The sequence below is a fragment of the Mustelus asterias genome, chromosome 17, assembly GCF_964213995.1.
Source record: "Mustelus asterias chromosome 17, sMusAst1.hap1.1, whole genome shotgun sequence".
Taxonomy (NCBI): Eukaryota; Metazoa; Chordata; class Chondrichthyes; order Carcharhiniformes; family Triakidae; genus Mustelus; species Mustelus asterias.
In genome coordinates this window covers 34,697,484-34,713,102 of record NC_135817.1, presented here as the reverse complement: position 1 = coordinate 34,713,102, position 15,619 = coordinate 34,697,484, and the positions used below count along the sequence as shown (strand labels likewise).

At 53.0% G+C, this 15,619-nt stretch overlaps 1 protein-coding gene across 6 annotated transcripts in view; it reads right to left on the bottom strand.

The window, feature by feature from the left end:
• tab3 (TGF-beta activated kinase 1 (MAP3K7) binding protein 3) overlaps positions 1-15,369 on the bottom strand; it is a 119,553-nt gene extending 104,184 nt beyond the window's left edge. For 4 of the 6 annotated variants that reach the window (XM_078232523.1, XM_078232520.1, XM_078232522.1 and 1 more), the window contains exon 1: positions 15,141-15,369. The gene's annotated coding sequence lies outside the window, so the exon portion shown is untranslated. The remainder of the gene's footprint in view (positions 1-15,140) is intronic. The other 2 variants (XM_078232525.1, XM_078232524.1) reach the window with 2 other exon arrangements.
• Positions 15,370-15,619: the final 250 nt, after the last annotated feature.

Below are 15,619 nucleotides of genomic sequence, written 5' to 3'. Positions count from 1 at the left end.
TAAATGGTCATTGGATAAACATATGGATGATATTAGATGGGCTTTAGATTGGTTTCACTGGTCGACGCAACATCGAGGGCCGAAGGGTCTGAACTGCGCTGTAATGTTCTATGTTCTATTTGTAATCATTAAGGGAATCGAGGTTATGGGGATAAGGTGGGAAAGTGGAATTGAGGATCATATCAGATCAGTTAGGATTTCATTGAATGGCAGGGCAGACTAGACTCAATGGGTTGAATGGTTTACTTTTGCCCCTATATATTATGGTCCAAGTTTTGAATCCATTCCACAAATTTGCAACCTCAGCCAAGGCAAGACAGCAGGATGAGATACTTCTCTGCAGTGAGCGAGGGGAGAAGAAATTATGCATAACTATTGATTAACATAAGATCGACAGATATCGGGACCCTGGGATCGTGTTTTCGAAATCCTTAATGGGGAGGGGGACCAGCCACAAGTTGTGGTTCACATAGGCACTCAAGACATAGGTAGGAAAAGGGATGGGGATGTAAGGCAGAAATTCAGGGAGTTAGGGTGGAAGCTTAGGGTTAGAACAAACAAAGTTGTTATCTCTGGTTTGTTACCCGTGCCACGTGATAGTGAGGAGAGGAATAGGGAGAGAGAGCAGTTGAACACGTGGTTACAGGGATGGTGCAGGAGGGAGGAATTCAGATACCTGGACAATTGGGGCTCTTTCTGGGGTAGGTGGGACCTCTACAAACAGGATGGTCTGCACTTGAATCAGAGGGGTACCAATATCTTGGGGGGGGGGGGAAATTTGCTAATGCTCTTCGGGAGGGTTTAAACTAATTCAGCAGGGGGGTGGGTACCTGAAGTGTAGCTCCAGTGTACAGGAGGTTGAGAGTAGTGAGGTCATGGATGAGGTTTCAGAGTCACAGGAGTGTACTGGCAGGCAGGCAGTTTGAAGTGTGTATACTTCAACGCCAGGAGCATCCGGAATAAGGTGGGTGAGCTTGCAGCATGGGTTGGTACCTGGGATTTCGATGTTGTGGCCATCTCGGAGACATGGATCGAGCAGGGACAGGAATGGTTGTTGCAGGTTCCGGAGTTTAGATGTTTCAGTAAGTGCAGGGAAGGTGGTAAAAGAGGGGGAGGTGTGGCATTGTTAGTCAAGGACAGTATTACGGTGGCAGAAAGGACATTCGATGAGGACTCATCTACTGAGGTAGTTTGGGCTGAGGTTAGAAACAGGAAAGGAGAGATCACCCTGTTGGGAGTTTTTTTATAGACCTCCGAAAAGTTCCAGAGATGTAGAGGAAAAGATTGCAAAGATGATTCTGGATAGGAGCGAAAGTAACAGGGTAGTTGTACTGGGGGACTTTAACTTTACAAATATTGACTGGAAAAGCTATAGTTGGAGTATTTTAGAGGGGTCGGTTTTTGTCCAATGTGTGCAGGAAGGCTTCCTGACGCAGTATGTAGATAGACCAACAAGAGGCGAGGCCACATTGGATTTGGCACTGGGTAATGAACCAGGCCAGGTGTTAGATTTGGAGGTATGGGAGCACTTTGGTGACAGTGACCACAATTCGATTACGTTTACTTTAGCAATGGAAAAGGATAGGTATATACTAAAGGGCAAGAGTTATAGCTGGGGGAAAGGAAATTATGATGCGATTAGGCAAGATTTAGCTGGCATAGGTTGGGGAAGGAAACTGCAGGGGATGGGCACAATTGTAATGTGGAACTTGTTCAAGGAACAGCTACTACGCGTCCTTGATAAATATGTACCTGTCAGACAGGGAGGAAGCAGACGTGTGAGGGAACCGTGGTTTACTAAGGAGGTTGAATCTCTTGTGAAGAGGAAGAAGGAGACTTATGTTAAGATGAGACGTGAAGGCTCAGTTAGGGTACTTGAGAGTTACAAGTTAGCCAGGAAGGACCTAAAGAAAGAGTTAAGAAGAGCCAGGAGGGGACATGAGGCAGGTAGGATCAAGGAAAACCCTAAAGCTTCCTATAGGTATGTCAGGAGTAAAAGAATGACCAGGGTAAGATTAGGGCCAGTCAAGGACATTAGTGGGAAGTTGTGCGTGGAGTCTGAAGAGATAGGAGAGGCACTAAATGAATATTTTTCATCGGTATTCACACTGGAGAGGGACAGTGTTGTCAAGGGGAGTACTGAGATGCAGGCTGTTGGACTGGATGGGATTGATGTTCATAAGGAGGAGGTGTTAGCAATTCTGGAAAGGGTAAAAATAGATAAGTCCCCTGGGCCGGATGGGATTTATCCTAGGATTCTCTGGGAGGCTAGGGAGGAGATTGCAGAGCCTTTGGCTTTGATCTTTGGGTCGTCATTGTCTACAGGAACAGTGCCAGAAGACTGGAGGATAGCAAATGTTGTCCCTTTGTTCAAGAAGGGGAGTAGGGACAACCCTGGCAATTATAGACCGGTGAGCCTTACTTCTGTTGTGGGCAAAGTATTGGAAAGGATTATAAGAGATAGGATTTATAATCACCTAGAAAGGAATAATTTGATTAGGGATAGTCAGCACGGTTTTGTGAAGGGTAGGTCGTGCCTCACAAACCTTATTGAGTTCTTTGAGAAGGTGACCAAAGAGGTGGATGAGGGCAAAGCGGTTGATGTGGTGTATATGGATTTCAGCAAAGCGTTTGATAAGGTTCCCCATGGTAAGTTTTTGCAGAAAATACGGACACATGGGATTGAGGGCGATTTAGTGGTTTGGATCAGGAATTGGCTAGCTGTCAGAGAACAAAGGGTCGTGGTTGATGGGAAATATTCATCCTGGAGTTCAGTTACTAGTGGTGTGCCACAGGGATCTGTTTTGGGGCCACTGCTGTTTGTCATTTTTATTAATGACCTGGATGAGGGCATGGAAGGATGGATTAGTAAATTTGCGGATGACACGAAAGTCGGTGGAGTTGTAGACAGTGCGGAGGGAAGTGGCAGGTTACAGAGGGACATAGATAGGCTGCAGAGCTGGGCTGAGAGGTGGCAAATGGAGTTTAATGCAGAAAAGTGTGGGGTGATTCACTTTGGAAGGAGTAACAGGAATACAGAGTACTGGGCTAATGGTAAGATACTTGGTAGGGTGGATGAACAGAGGGATCTGGGTGTCCATGTGCATAGATCCCTGAAAGTTGACACCCAGGTTGATAGGGTTGTTAAGAAGGCGTACAGTGTGTTAGCTTTTATTGGTGGAGGGATTGAGTTTCGGAGCCAGGAGGTCATGCTGCAACTGTACAAAACTCTGGTGTGGCCGCATTTGGAGTATTGCGTACAGTTCTGGTCGCCGTATTATAGGAAAAATGTGGAAGTGTTGGAAAGGGTGCAGAGGAGATTTACCAGGATATTGCCTGGTATGGTGGGAAAATCCTATGAGGAAAGGCTGAGGGGCTTGAGGTTGTTTTCGTTAGAGAGAAGGTTAAGAGGTGACTTAATAGAGGCATACAATATGATCAGAGGATTAGATAGGGTGGATAGTGAGAGCCTTTTTCCTCAGATGGTGTTGGCTAGCACGAGGGGACATAGCTTTAAATTGAGGGATGAGAGATATAGGACAGATGTTAGAGGTAGGTTCTTTACTCAGAGAGTAGTAAGGGCGTGGAATGCCCTGCCTGCAGCAGGAGTGGACTCGTCAACATTAAGAGCATTCAAATGGTTACTGGATAAACATATGGATGATATTGGAATAGTGTAGATTAGAGGGGCTTTAGATTGGTTCCACTGGTCGGCGCAACATCGAGGGCCGAAGGGCCTGTACTGCGCTGTAATGTTCTATGTTCTATGAAGCAACCTAACTAAATTTCCTTTTGCTACAACTGAACTTAAAAAAGGCACAGAAAGGAGTTCTGAAAACCGTGATACTTTCTCTCAATTCTATGTATCCAAGGCACCATAAAAGGTTACTTACTATACATGCTTGCTGATTAAATAGGCTGGTATTTAGTCAACATACAAGTCGAATAATGCCTGGTACCATTAATCCACCTTACGACGTACAATAAGAATTACTGTGTGTTGAATCACTGACCAAGAATTGTAACTTCATAGTTTATATTCACTGCACATCTCACTATTTGTATGATATACATAAACAAAAACTTATGCATTTTAGAGTCAAGCAAGCTCGGTATAACATGAGCAAAAATTCTCTGAATCTTTTGCCTTCCTATCCAACATTTTATTGATGGTAGAGCATTTGAACCAAGTTCTGATTGTCACTTCCTTGCTGCTGTCTGTTATTCCCTCGTTGTCACCATCAATTAACCCCCATTAAGTTCAACAGGGAAGTTATTCACGTCATGTCCAAACTTCCAGCAGTATACAGTGTTGAAAAAAAGATAATCAGAGAAAGGAAAAAATCTTCATTAATGGTTAGGGCAAAGTCTTTGCAAACCACATGCAGATTGACAAATGGTAATAAAACAATTTATTTTAAAACTTTTTGTGCTTTGCTAGATGAGTGAACACTGGTGTTGGGGAATGGAGCTCTCCAGTTCACACAGCCAGTGAAACATTCCCAGAACAGATAAAGCACAGCCAAGTGCACATTGTTAGAGGAAATGAGGGAGAACTACAATCTACCTCAGTCCTAAACTTGAAAGTCTCCCCCCACCAGTGAAACACTTGCTTACACCAGCCAAAGGTTGTTAATTGCTGCCAAATTAGCACCATGCCCATGAGGAACTGGAACAAGACTGCTCAAATTCACAGGATTCTTGCAGCTCAGATGAAACTTTTCAACACTTAGCCCAAGTTGAATTTGGACAGAAGTCTCAGAAGTGAACTCCCAGTGTTGAACCTAGTGCATTGTCAAGTTCCCTCTTTCGACTTTATTTTATGACAACAGCTCAAATTCAAATTAGTTCCATCCTCTCAATATACATTAGAGTTTTGACTTTCTTCTCCAGTAACCCTGAACCATTACAAATATAGAAACATAAAACTAGGAAGGCAGAAATTGTTTGTTATTCCTGACCTTAAGAATTAAAAGGGGTACCTTGCTTGCATTCTTTTTAGGCATCTTAAAGGGAATATTTTAATGAAAATGAAAAGACAGACTACATTATTTCATGGAGCCTTACAAAAAGGATTTAATAATCTATTTCAGACAGACATTACATTACACACCGAGACAAGTAGATAAAAGAAACAGCAACAGCTGTAAAAATTACCAGTCAAACAGTGGATGTTATCGGTACTAATTCCAAAACCTGGACTCCCTATACAAGCCATTCGAACAATGGCTATCCTTGGGTACCATAAACAAGACACATGTAAAAGGGCTCAAATGCAGTTTATATTGGAACATCATGATCCAACATACTGCACATATTTATTGTAAATTGACAAATACACCATGATCAGGTACTGATGCCACAAGTCTTTAGAATTAAGTAATAAGAGTGGGCAAACCTACAGATGAACGGCTTGACCGCTATTGGGAAAGTGAACTGCCTGCTCCTTTTGACTACATAAGCATGTGTTCAGCAGACATTTTCCCAGACCGACCAATTTTCTAATTTCAGTTCAGTGCAAGATGCAATGGAACTGAATGAAGCAGTCAATTTCAACATTATGATCTCAGTTGTAAGTAATTAGATGCTGCACCTGCAACGAGCAATTTCAAGAAAAAGGTGCTTATACTGCGGAATGCACTGCCTGAAAGGCTGGTTGAAGCAGATTCAATATTGAAGGAAATTCAATATATTCCAGAGTTGTGGAGAAAGAGCAGGAGAGAGGGACTAATTGGACAGCTCGTTCAAAGAGCTGACATGCAATAGACAGTCTCCTCCTGTCCTATACCATTGTAATGTAAATATACGCGACAAAAGTATATTTGTGAAATACACCAAGATTCATTTTTCTAAAGAAGGTAGGTCATTTTTTTAAGTCTTAGAATATGGCTAGCCATCAGGTCTGACCTCTAACATTAATGTGGAGATGCCGGCGTTGGACTGGGGTAAACACAGTAAGAAGTTTAACAACACCAGGTTAAAGTCCAACAGGTTTATTTTGCTACCAAATAAACCTGTTGGACTTTAACCTGGTGTTGTTAAACTTCTTACTCTAACATTAACACAGTTGTGAAGTGGATGCTGAAGACAGACATTCTACCATCCTAGACTCCATCTGGCTTCAAGTTTTCCAAATGATTATCGTGAGATAGTGAAAGGCTTTGGAAGAAGTGATCATATTTGGGCACCTCAAACCCACCCAGGAAGCCATCCATTACATCACAAGTCTTTTCAAATGAAAACTGTTGTTAATACAAGGGATATTTGACTCTAAAGTTTCACAACGGGGATTCATGTAAAAATTATCAGTGATGCACATTTTTACAATTGAAGTTCTTGTGCTCAAGTCAACAGGATTTAACATCTTGAGCATCTATTTGATACATGATCCCGGTGTGATCACACAATACAACTTTGATGTAAAAAGAGCTGCACCAATAGTGCACAAATCATAGCATGCATTTCTATGTTATATAACAACTCGTAAAAATCAACAGCACAAAGTAGCTAACATAAACACCAATGTGACATTGCTTTTTCTGAAGATTTCAATACAAGTATTGTTACACAATGCATGTGCAAGTTTTTGGATGTAACAGGTTGGTTAAACAAAAAATAAGCTTCTTTAAGCATTATGCATGACCCTGTAATCCATAATGTGCATAGCCCCACTAACTACATTGTTTTCATGGTTAGGTTGTAGTAGCTGCATACACAAATACATTGCATATTACTGAACTAAATCTTGGCCTCTTAAGGTCAAACCAAATAAACAAACTCAAATTAAATCAGGACAAAGTAAAAGGGGCAGCTCCCCAAAAGGAGGGGGAACAGCCCGAACAAAATCAAAGTACAAAGGAAACTTAAAAACATCAAATTAAAATGTGATTATCAGGGTCAATAACGCACCCCAACCCCTGCGGTGCCCAACAGGCACGGAAGGCGTCAACCGCACCCGTGGACACCACATGCTCCCTCTCCAGGGACACCTGGCCGCGAACGTAGCCGCGGTAGAGCGGCAGACAGTCAGGATGGACGGCCCCCTCGATCGCCCGCTGCCTGGACCTGTAAATGGCGCGTTTCGCCAGGCCCAGGAGCAGGTTCACGAGGAGGTCGCCATCCCGACCCTCCCCTTTCCGCACCAGGTGTCCGTAGATCAGGAGCATGGGACTGAAGTGCAAGCAAAAAATCAATAAAAGGTTCTTTAGGAAAACAAAAAGGGAGTGCAGCCTAAGACACAAAACATAGACATGGTCCCTTTATGAATATTGTTCACAATTCTTACATTTGTATAATATCTAAAATGCTCTTTACAAACTAAGTTTCAAATTGTAAATTGGCAGAAAAAAAGCTTTCAATTAATTTGTTACAGTCAGAGAAAGAATTGTATTTATATAGCACCTTTCACTACTTCAGGCCATCTAAACAAGGCAGCCAATTTGCACACAGTAAGCTCCAACAAACACCACTGCGATAATGACCAGATAGGCTCTATTTATGTTGATTGAGGGTTAAGTAGTGGGCAGCAAGCCAATGATAACTTCCCTGCTCTTTGTTTTAGCATCATGGGATCTTTCACGTCCACCTGCAAGAGCAGAAGTCACCAGGTTTCAAAGAAACAATGCATGAATGGAAGTGAAAACCTGGCTGGAGTTAAATCACTCTATCCTATCGATCCTATATTTTTACTTTTTTTTCTGCAATTCAGCCCACTTTTAATGAGATTATTATAGCCTTTACGTTATTAACTGCTTGAGCATACTTTTGAGCAGAGCTACCTAAAGTAAAATGGAACAAGATACCCAGATAAAATGGAACAAGATACCCAGATAAATGTGTCGTGGTCCATTTTGGTAGGTCAAATGGGATGAAGGAGTACAATATAAAGGGAAAGACTCTTAGTACTGTAGAGGATCAGAAGGACCTTGGGGTCCGGGTCCATAGGACTCTAAAATCGGTCCCGCAGGTGGAGGTGGTGGTTAAGAAGGCGTATGGTGTGCTGGCCTTTATCAATTGAGGGATTGAGTTTAGGAGTCCGGGGATAATAATGCAGCTATACAAGACCCTCGTCAGACCCCACTTGGAGTACTGTGCTCAGTTCTGGTCGCCTCACTATAGAAAGGATGTGGAAAAGATTGAAAGGGTGCAGAGGAGATTTACAAGGATGTTGCCTGGATTGAGTGGCATGCCTTATGAGGATAGGCTGAGGGAGCTCGGTCTTTTCTCCTTGGAGAGACGAAGGATGAGAGGAGACCTAATAGAGGTGTATAAGATGTTGAGAGGCATAGATCGGATGGACTTTCAGAGGCTTTTTCCCAGGGTGGAAATGTCTGCTACGAGAGGACACAGGTTTAAGGTGCTGGGGGGGTAGGTACAGGGGAGATGTTAGGGGCAAGTTTTTCACACAGAGGGTGGTGGGCGAGTGGAATCGGCTGCCGTCAGTGGTGGTGGAGGCGAACTCAATAGGGTCTTTTAAGAGACTCCTGGATGAGTCCATGGAGCTTAATAGGATGGAGGGTTATAGGTAGGTCTAGAAGGTGGGGATGTGTTCGGCACAACTTGTGGGCCGAAGGGCCTGTTTGTGCTGTAGTTTTTCTATGTTCTATGTTCTAAGTAGAAATCAAATAATTTAGTGCCACTGGGGGAATAGTCAGAAGATGTCATTTGTTTCCCTAAAGCAATCACAACATCAATTGGGACCACCTTTAAGGTCTATCCAATGTTTTGAAACTATTCAGGAAAGGAAACTACGTTTCCTTTGGCGGGCATGGAAATTTGTGCTTTTGGTGTGCAGTGTCAATACAATACTTTTCACTCTATCCCAATACGTAGAAACATAGAAAAACTACAGCACAAACAGGTCCTTCGGCCCACAAATAAAATCAACATTGACATTCAAGTTTCTTGGGCTGTAATGAATTGCAAAGTGGAGCAATCTATTTTCAACCACTCCGCCAGTAGAAAACAATGGAGGTTCAGCGCATGAAGAACACATTGCATTGACTATGAAGCAGGATATTATTCAAAGCTACTAAATAGTATATGGATTAAGACAGAAAATATTGTAAATAAATAGCCATGTTTGCACCTGGAAGTATGGTAGCATCTGAACAGGCTTTATATTGCCAGTAACTGTGTACCTTAGAATGACAATGCACATGAATGGAACTACTATATTTACTAAACCTGAATATGCAAAAAAGCTCATAATGCCAGTCTAGAAAAATCGCCATGCTGTATTATACGTACATACTCTAACTATTTAACAGGGTTCCTTAGTCATTACTAGCCCCTATTACAGCATCACAAATTAAATTCATAGATTTCCCAGATTTGTGAGCCAGCTTTCCCAACATTATGGCTCTCGTAGCTTGATACTTCAGTATTGTGTTGTTTCACACTTGTTATTTTGACTTGTGTACAATAGAAAAACTTACATTAAAATTGAAAAGTTTACTTAAAACTTAATAGTGTCAATTATGCAACAAGGTTACACTGGCATCAACTTGTGCCACCACAAAGAGGGCTGGACTCTTGGTTAGCGAAAGCTGGACTTGGCACTTTGGTAATACACAACCAAAACAAAATCATACTGCAATTCAATTCTAACAAACTGACAAAGCAAGGACACAGCATGAGCGACTAATCAAAACCTGCCACTGCCAAACAGAAAATCTTCGCTTTTGCAAAATAAATGACCAGAATTGAGTGATGCCTCCTGACCACATTATTACAAGACGTGACACACTAAACAAATACAGGAGGAACTGAGGGTTTAAAATGTTGTGTTTGGCATGGGGTGTGTGTGCATGTATGCGCGTAGTAGAGATACATCCCTCTCCCAAAACAGGACTGTTAGCAGGGGGAAGAATGTTGGTTAAGCCCAAAATCATGGGGGATGCTACAAGGGGATGAGAAATGATGGGGACAGCAAGACTGGGGGGGGTGGCGCGGGGGGGACCTGCCAAGAGTGGGGAGCGGGAGGACCTGCCAAGAGTGGGGGGCGGTTGGCACAGCGGGAACTGCCAAGAGTTGTGGGGGCGGTGCCGCAGGGGGAACTGCCAAGAGTTGGGGGCGGTTGGCACAGGGGGAACTGCCAAGAGTTGTGGGGGGTTGGCACAGGGGGAACTGCCAAGACTGGGGGGTTGGCACAGGGGGAACTGCCAAGACTGGGGGGTCGGCACAGGGGGAACTGCCAAGACTGGGGGGTCGGCACAGGGGGAACTGCCAAGACTGGGGGGTCGGCACAGGGGGAACTGCCAAGACTGGGGGGTCGGCACAGGGGGAACTGCCAAGACTGGGGGGTCGGCACAGGGGGAACTGCCAAGACTGGGGGGTCGGCACAGGGGGAACTGCCAAGACTGGGGGGTCGGCACAGGGGGAACTGCCAAGACTGGGGGGTCGGCACAGGGGGAACTGCCAAGACTGGGGGGTCGGCACAGGGGGAACTGCCAAGACTGGGGGGTCGGCACAGGGGGAACTGCCAAGACTGGGGGGTCGGCACAGGGGGAACTGCCAAGACTGGGGGGTCGGCACAGGGGGAACTGCCAAGACTGGGGGGTCGGCACAGGGGGAACTGCCAAGACTGGGGGGTCGGCACAGGGGGAACTGCCAAGACTGGGGGGTCGGCACAGGGGGAACTGCCAAGACTGGGGGGTCGGCACAGGGGGAACTGCCAAGACTGGGGGGTCGGCACAGGGGGAACTGCCAAGACTGGGGGGTCGGCACAGGGGGAACTGCCAAGACTGGGGCGTTGGCACAGGGGGAACTGCCAAGAGTGGGGCGTTGGCACAGGGAAAACTGCCAAGAGTGGGGCGTTGGCACAGGGGGAACTGCCAAGACTGGGGGGTCGGCACAGGGGGAACTGCCAAGACTGGGGGGTCGGCACAGGGGGAACTGCCAAGACTGGGGGGTCGGCACAGGGGGAACTGCCAAGACTGGGGGGTCGGCACAGGGGGAACTGCCAAGACTGGGGGGTCGGCACAGGGGGAACTGCCAAGACTGGGGGGTCGGCACAGGGGGAACTGCCAAGACTGGGGGGTCGGCACAGGGGGAACTGCCAAGACTGGGGGGTCGGCACAGGGGGAACTGCCAAGACTGGGGGGTCGGCACAGGGGGAACTGCCAAGAGTGGGGGGTCGGCACAGGGGGAACTGCCAAGAGTGGGGCGTTGGCACAGGGGGAACTGCCAAGAGTGGGGCGTTGGCACAGGGGGAACTGCCAAGAGTGGGGCGTTGGCACAGGGGGAACTGCCAAGAGTGGGGCGTTGGCACAGGGGGAACTGCCAAGAGTGGGGCGTTGGCACAGGGGGAACTGCCAAGAGTGGGGCGTTGGCACAGGGGGAACTGCCAAGAGTGGGGCGTTGGCACAGGGGGAACTGCCAAGAGTGGGGCGTTGGCACAGGGGGAACTGCCAAGAGTGGGGCGTTGGCACAGGGGGAACTGCCAAGAGTGGGGCGTTGGCACAGGGGGAACTGCCAAGAGTGGGGCGTTGGCACAGGGGGAACTGCCAAGAGTGGGGCGTTGGCACAGGGGGAACTGCCAAGAGTGGGGCGTTGGCACAGGGGAACTGCCAAGAGTGGGGCGTTGGCACAGGGGAACTGCCAAGAGTGGGGCGTTGGCACAGGGGAACTGCCAAGAGTGGGGCGTTGGCACAGGGGAACTGCCAAGAGTGGGGCGTTGGCACAGGGGAACTGCCAAGAGTGGGGCGTTGGCACAGGGGAACTGCCAAGAGTGGGGCGTTGGCACAGGGGAACTGCCAAGAGTGGGGCGTTGGCACAGGGGAACTGCCAAGAGTGGGGCGTTGGCACAGGGGAACTGCCAAGAGTGGGGCGTTGGCACAGGGGAACTGCCAAGAGTGGGGCGTTGGCACAGGGGAACTGCCAAGAGTGGGGCGTTGGCACAGGGGAACTGCCAAGAGTGGGGCGTTGGCACAGGGGAACTGCCAAGAGTGGGGCGTTGGCACAGGGGAACTGCCAAGAGTGGGGCGTTGGCACAGGGGAACTGCCAAGAGTGGGGCGTTGGCACAGGGGAACTGCCAAGAGTGGGGCGTTGGCACAGGGGAACTGCCAAGAGTGGGGCGTTGGCACAGGGGAACTGCCAAGAGTGGGGCGTTGGCACAGGGGAACTGCCAAGAGTGGGGCGTTGGCACAGGGGAACTGCCAAGAGTGGGGCGTTGGCACAGGGGAACTGCCAAGAGTGGGGCGTTGGCACAGGGGAACTGCCAAGAGTGGGGCGTTGGCACAGGGGAACTGCCAAGAGTGGGGCGTTGGCACAGGGGAACTGCCAAGAGTGGGGCGTTGGCACAGGGGAACTGCCAAGAGTGGGGCGTTGGCACAGGGGAACTGCCAAGAGTGGGGCGTTGGCACAGGGGAACTGCCAAGAGTGGGGCGTTGGCACAGGGGAACTGCCAAGAGGGGGGGTTGGCACAGGGGGAACTGCCAAGAGGTGGGGTTGGCACAGGGGGAACTGCCAAGAGGGGGGGTTGGCACCAGGGGAATTGGCAAGAGTGGGGGGGAGTGGCCAAGAGTGAGGGGGGGGGTGGCATGGGGGGAACTGTCAAGAGTGGGGGGGAGGGGGCGGTGCAGGGAGGAACTGCCAAGAGTGGAGGGGGTGACGTGGGGGCAACTGCCAAGAGTGGGGCGGTGTGGCACAGGAGGAACTGCTAAGGAGGGGGGGGGGGGTGGAGGGGAACTGCCCAGAGTGGAGGGGGCACAGCACAGGGGAAGCTGCCAAGAATGGGGGTGGGGGGTGGCACAGAGGGAACTGCCAAGAGTGGGGGGGGGGGGGGAGAGAAAGAGTGGTACGGGGGGGGGACAGACCGACTGTCAAGAGTGGAGTGGGCACAGCGCAGGGGAAGCTGCTTTTGGGGGGGGGGGGGGGGGGGGGGAGAGGAGGAGGAGGAGAGTGACTCAGGGCAGTCCTACCAAGTCCTGTGGCACGGGGATGCCGGGGCCGGCGCGGGGATGCCGGGGCCGGCACGGGGATGCCGGGGCCGGCACGGGGATGCCGGGGCCGGCACGGGGATGCCGGGGCCGGCACGGGGATGCCGGGGCCGGCACGGGGATGCCGGGGCCGGCACGGGGATGCCGGGGCCGGCACGGGGATGCCGGGGCAGGGGCCGGCACGGGGATGCCGGGGCAGGGGCCGGCACGGGGATGCCGGGGCAGGGGCCGGCACGGGGATGCCGGGGCAGGGGCCGGCACGGGGATGCCGGGGCAGGGGCCGGCACGGGGATGCCGGGGCAGGGGCCGGCACGGGGATGCCGGGGCAGGGGCCGGCACGGGGATGCCGGGGCAGGGGCCGGCACGGGGATGCCGGGGCAGGGGCCGGCACGGGGATGCCGGGGCAGGGGCCGGCACGGGGATGCCGGGGCAGGGGCCGGCACGGGGATGCCGGGGCAGGGGCCGGCACGGGGATGCCGGGGCAGGGGCCGGCACGGGGATGCCGGGGCAGGGGCCGGCACGGGGATGCCGGGGCAGGGGCCGGCACGGGGATGCCGGGGCAGGGGCCGGCACGGGGATGCCGGGGCAGGGGCCGGCACGGGGATGCCGGGGCAGGGGCCGGCACGGGGATGCCGGGGCAGGGGCCGGCACGGGGATGCCGGGGCAGGGGCCGGCACGGGGATGCCGGGGCAGGGGCCGGCACGGGGATGCCGGGGCAGGGGCCGGCACGGGGATGCCGGGGCAGGGGCCGGCACGGGGATGCCGGGGCAGGGGCCGGCACGGGGATGCCGGGGCAGGGGCCGGCACGGGGATGCCGGGGCAGGGGCCGGCACGGGGATGCCGGGGCAGGGGCCGGCACGGGGATGCCAGGGCAGGGGCCGGCACGGGGATGCCAGGGCAGGGGCCGGCACGGGGATGCCAGGGCAGGGGCCGGCACGGGGATGCCAGGGCAGGGGCCGGCACGGGGATGCCAGGGCAGGGGCCGGCACGGGGATGCCAGGGCAGGGGCCGGCACGGGGATGCCAGGGCAGGGGCCGGCACGGGGATGCCAGGGCAGGGGCCGGCACGGGGATGCCAGGGCAGGGGCCGGCACGGGGATGCCAGGGCAGGGGCCGGCACGGGGATGCCAGGGCAGGGGCCGGCACGGGGATGCCAGGGCAGGGGCCGGCACGGGGATGCCAGGGCAGGGGCCGGCACGGGGATGCCAGGGCAGGGGCCGGCACGGGGATGCCAGGGCAGGGGCCGGCACGGGGATGCCAGGGCAGGGGCCGGCACGGGGATGCCAGGGCAGGGGCCGGCACGGGGATGCCAGGGCAGGGGCCGGCACGGGGATGCCAGGGCAGGGGCCGGCACGGGGATGCCAGGGCAGGGGCCGGCACGGGGATGCCAGGGCAGGGGCCGGCACGGGGATGCCAGGGCAGGGGCCGGCACGGGGATGCCAGGGCAGGGGCCGGCACGGGGATGCCAGGGCAGGGGCCGGCACGGGGATGCCAGGGCAGGGGCCGGCACGGGGATGCCAGGGCAGGGGCCGGCACGGGGATGCCAGGGCAGGGGCCGGCACGGGGATGCCAGGGCAGGGGCCGGCACGGGGATGCCAGGGCAGGGGCCGGCACGGGGATGCCAGGGCAGGGGCCGGCACGGGGATGCCAGGGCAGGGGCCGGCACGGGGATGCCAGGGCAGGGGCCGGCACGGGGATGCCAGGGCAGGGGCCGGCACGGGGATGCCAGGGCAGGGGCCGGCACGGGGATGCCAGGGCAGGGGCCGGCACGGGGATGCCAGGGCAGGGGCCGGCACGGGGATGCCAGGGCAGGGGCCGGCACGGGGATGCCAGGGCAGGGGCCGGCACGGGGATGCCAGGGCAGGGGCCGGCACGGGGATGCCAGGGCAGGGGCCGGCACGGGGATGCCAGGGCAGGGGCCGGCACGGGGATGCCAGGGCAGGGGCCGGCACGGGGATGCCAGGGCAGGGGCCGGCACAGGGATGCCAGGGCAGGGGCCGGCACAGGGATGCCAGGGCAGGGGCCGGCACGGGGAAGCCAGAGTGGAGGCTGTTGGGTGCTATTGAGAGTGAGGAGGGGTTGAAGGAATTGGGAGGAGGGGTGAGGTGGGGGAGGGATGAAGCTGCTGTTGGAGGTGCTGAACCCCTCCTCTTCCCCCTTTCCTAGATACAGACACCCCTCCCCTCCTCCACCACTTACCGCCTTTCATTCCTCCCAGACTTTCATTCCTCCCAGCGGACAGGCGCTGTCTGCCGGCTGCCCCTCCCCTGGGCAGCTCGATCCGGCCCAGGCCAGCGCCACCAGCCCAGCCCTGCAGGCCGATCCCCCTGCCTGCCTGCCGGCTCCGCCGCCTCTCTCTCTCTCTAACTTATTAAAAGGCCGGAGCCAAAATACAACATGGCGGCCAGAGACCCGCTCTCGCGAGACCTCCTCCCCACCGGGCGCGACTTCCGGTTTCTGCCGCTCGTGCTCGCTGCTGCCACCTACAGTCCGCGCAGCCGCAGTGCCTGGGACACAGAGGCAGTGTCATTAATTCAGATATAACTTTGCTGCAGAAGCAGTTGTTTAAAGTTTATTCATTAGTGTCGCAAGTAGGCTTACATTATCACTGCAATGAAGTTACTGTGAAAATCCCTTAGTCGCCACACTCCGGCGCCTGGTCGGGTACATTGAGGGAA